At 37.6% G+C, this 4,260-nt stretch overlaps 1 pseudogene; it reads left to right on the top strand.

Moving 5' to 3' along the window:
- The first annotated feature begins 231 nt into the window (after nt 1-231).
- On the top strand, nt 232-331 carry LOC127124317 (uncharacterized; annotated as a pseudogene).
- Nucleotides 332-4,260: the final 3,929 nt, after the last annotated feature.

Below are 4,260 nucleotides of genomic sequence, written 5' to 3'. Positions count from 1 at the left end.
TTGACGTGATCAAGGTTACTTATCTCGTACATGCCAGTTTTCGGTTGAGGTTTTTCCACATTCGTTCGTTCGGTTCCCCACTGATCGTGGTTTTGGGCCATGCTCTCGATAAGCTGGTAAGCATCAGCGTAAGGTTTGTTCATTAGTGCACCACCTGCAGCGGCGTCTATTGTTAACCTTGTATTGTATAAGAGACCATTATAAAATGTGTGAATTACTAACCAGTCTTCCAAACCATGGTGTGGGCAAAGTCTCATCATGTCTTTGTATCTTTCCCATGCTTCGAAAAGAGACTCGTTGTCTTTCTGTTTAAATCCGTTTATCTGGGCTCTTAACATAGCTGTTTTGCTTGGCGGAAAATATCGGGCAAGAAAAACTTTCTTCAACTCGTTCCATGTGGTGACTGAGTTGGAAGGAAGAGATTGAAGCCATCTTCTAGCGCTATCTCTTAATGAGAAAGGAAAAAGACGAAGTCGAATTGCCTCTGAAGTGACACCATTAGCTTTAACAGTATCAGCGTATTGAACAAATACGGATAAATGAAGGTTTGGATCTTCGGTAAGATTTCCAGAGAATTGGTTCTGTTGCACAGCCTGCAACAACGAAGGTTTAAGTTCAAAGTTGTTTGCTTCGATTGCGGGCGGAGCAATACTTGAATGCGGTTCATCTTGCGATGGAGCGGCGTAATCTCTAAGAGCACGAGCTGGTTCTGCCATCTCGGTTAAAGAAGGAAAAATGTTTTTGAAATCTGGAAGATTTATAGGAGGGAGATTGTTTTCAGCACGATATTCCCGAATTCGTCGTAAGACTCGGAGATATAGTTCGATATCGTTGATTCGTAAATAGAGCGGTTCGCCTTGAGAGCGAGTGCGTGGCATACAAATCAACGAAAGAAAGAAAATAGAAGAAAAAGAAACCTTAGTCTCTACAGCGTAACGGAAGAGTTACGATATCGATTGAATAAAAGTCCCCGGCAACGGCGCCAAAAACTTGATCGCTCGACTGGGTGAGTCGAGAATGGGATACAAACTGCAAGTGCACAGTTCTATCGCGTAGTTTTAAAAGATATCGATCCCACAGGGACTCATGAATCGATATACCGTTATCTAAGGTTACTACGTAAATCTAAGGTGAAAATGTTCGATTGTTTGGGGAAAAACTAAGAGCTAAACTAATATCTAGATTAAATATCAATAAAACGGATATCGGTATGTAGTTCGTCAAAACTAGGGAATCAAGTCTTTGTCGGTTTCTTGGTTTTAAAATGAATCGTTTCGGTTAACTTCATTGGTTAAAGGTTCTATCTCAAACTCTCGCTCTGTTGAATAAACCATGATTTTATATTAATGTTGCTGTCACTTATAATTAAGTCAAAAACCATATTTTGAAAACAATAAAGTTGCAGAAACTCTTTTTAAGAAAATACTGACCGTTTTAAACACCCTTATCTCAAACTCTCGCTCTGTTGACTTAGGTTATATAATTAAATCCAAATGCTTAACTCTCGTCCTCACATCCAATCTTTAAAAATACTTTTTGGAAAAGGTCAGAATTTAATTAACTCTAAAACTTGCTCTCGCCCTGATCTAGAATTAATGCCTAACTTACACTGTCCAGTTAAAATCTCAAACTCTCGCTCTATTGATTTTAACTTCTTTATGTCTTTTACTTTTGTAAAAAATCTTGTTATTAAACCTGTAAGTTGAAACCGTAAAAAGATTGATTTTGATTTTAAGTTTAAATAGACCGACTCAGTCTTGATCCCTTATTCTGCTTACTTTACATACCGATACCTAGGCAAATTAGCCAGACATGCTAAATAAATAAGAATTTATATCATGCATAAACAGACTCATTCCAGGCAGGCAATATGAATAAACAATAGAATAAAACATTAAAAATTAAATAACAATTAAAGAACCTGAATGCGTAATACAATGGTCTTGAACACTCCACCACAAGCCGGTAGGATTTGTTCTTGGATTCTTCAATTAGACAGTAAATTAAATCAAGGAAATAAAACTGGAATATAACGTAAGGTTAAATCCGGTATAAAGTTGCACAATAGTTTCCGGTGTAGAAACTATTATGCGAAAAATATCTAAAAGTTAAAACTGGAAAGGTAAATTTGCAAGGGAAAAAGAATGTAAAGCTTGCAAAAGAAATAAATAAAATAAACAATGCTAAGTTGCTGGAAAGGAAGAAAAATAAGCAAAGGCGTGAAAAGAAAATTTGGCAGAGCTTCGGCAAACTGAGCGTGCAAAAACTCAGACTTTTTTAGGTTTGTGAGATGGCTATTTATAATAGCCTTGGTAACTGCATTCCGTTTCCTACGAGTCTTCAGCATGGCTAAATACACGGCGTGGGCATAGGACACGAACTCTCTCAACGTTCTTCTTCAATTCTTCTGAGAGCGTGACTTGCGCCAAAAAGCTAGTGGAATGGTGTGACGCTCGTCACACCATGTGTGACGCTCGTCACAGGGATGCTTCTAGTGTGACGCTCGTCACAACCCTTGTGACGCCCGTCACAGGCACAACGTGCGCTTTCTTTTGGGCTGGGCTTGGTCTTTGATATTTGTTTCCTTTTTACTCCTTTCTACACCTCCTTTTCTTCCCTTTTTCACTTTTGCTTCAAAATGGGTACCTGATGTAAATAGAAAAGAAATACTGCATAATATCTGATAAAATGGGATAAATTAAAGTAAATGATAATATAATCTAATTGAATTAAGTCTTCAAATGTGATATAATTTCATGTTATCAACATGAAGTAAAGTCTAGAAGCTCTGATTCTGGAGAAACGTTATCAGCGCCATCTGAACTCTCAAGAGATCAACATCAGAAGCAAGATTCGAAGATTCTCCAGAAACACAAATACTCTGATTATGGATTTGCTAATCATGAAGAAGTAACGTTCAAGTCAAGTAAAGATTTTCAAATAGATTTCCTAAACAGAGAAAGAGACGTTAATCTCCACTTCCAAGAGAGAAGATACTACTTGTGGTAAGTAGTCACTTCAAAGATGAAAAGTTAAACTGCAGAAGCTATTTAAGTGATGGAGTAAACTCAGTTTAATATCCACCAGATTCAACTCTACTCCAACTCATATATAAATAGAGATGCAATCAACATTCAGTAACAAGAAATCAACTAGCCAAAACTATACTGAATTATTTCACGCTCAAGAAAATCATCTTTGCTCTCAAAGAATTTCACTAAGCTTTTGCTTATCAAGTGAAAAATCTGTTCTTAAGTTTGTAATACTTGCTTTCTTAGAAGCACTCTAGATTACATATCTTGTATATTTTATTTGTTTGATTTCCTCAAGTGACTTTGTGTAGTCTGTAGACTTGAGAAGACTAAGAGATTTTCTTCTCTCTTAGGTGTTGTTTGTAATCTTTCAAGATTAGTGGATTAAGTCCTTGTTGAAGGCGAAATCACCTTGGCCGGGTGGACTGGAGTAGCTTTGTGTTATAAGCGAACCAGTATAAAATCATTGTGTGATTTTCATTTTTGAAAAGCGCTTATTTTTCAAACAATTCAAACCCCCCCCCCCCCCCTTTCTTGTTTTTCTCACCTTCACTCTATTGAGAGAATAGCTTCCATGCCATAAACAAGTGAGAAAGGGGTTGCCCCTGTTGAAGTCCAGATGGATGTACGGTGCCCATGCAAAGCAAATGGGAGCATCTCGTGCCAATCCTTATACATTACAACCATCTTCTGAACGATCTTCTTGATATTCTTGTTTGCAGCTTCAACAACCCCATTCATCTTCGGTCTGTAGGGAGAAGAATTATGATGTGCAATTATGAAGTCTTTGCAAAGAGCTTCCCCCATATTATTGTTCAAGTTCGATCCATTATCAGTAATGATCTTACTTGGCAAACCATAACGACATATAATATGATTCTTGATAAACCTCACAACAACTTGTTTGGTTACATTCGCATACGATTCCGCTTCAACCCACTTTGTGAATTAGTCAATAGCCACCAAAATGAAACGATGTCCGTTCGAAGCTTTGGGCTCAATCATGCCAATCATATCAATTCCCCACATGGAGAAGGGCCATGGAGAGGAAATAACATTTAATAGTTTCGGAGGAATATGAATCTTATCTGCATAAATTTGACACTTGTGGCATTTCTTCACAAACATTCAACAGTCAGATTCCATTGTCAGCCAATAGTAACCTGCTCGCAACATCTTCTTTGCCATAGCATGTCCATTAGAATGAGTACCAAAGGAACCTTCATGG

Source organism: Lathyrus oleraceus, chromosome 2 (assembly GCF_024323335.1).
Source record: "Lathyrus oleraceus cultivar Zhongwan6 chromosome 2, CAAS_Psat_ZW6_1.0, whole genome shotgun sequence".
NCBI classification, from domain to species: domain Eukaryota; kingdom Viridiplantae; phylum Streptophyta; class Magnoliopsida; order Fabales; family Fabaceae; genus Lathyrus; species Lathyrus oleraceus.
This window is presented reverse-complemented; position numbering and strand designations above follow the sequence as displayed.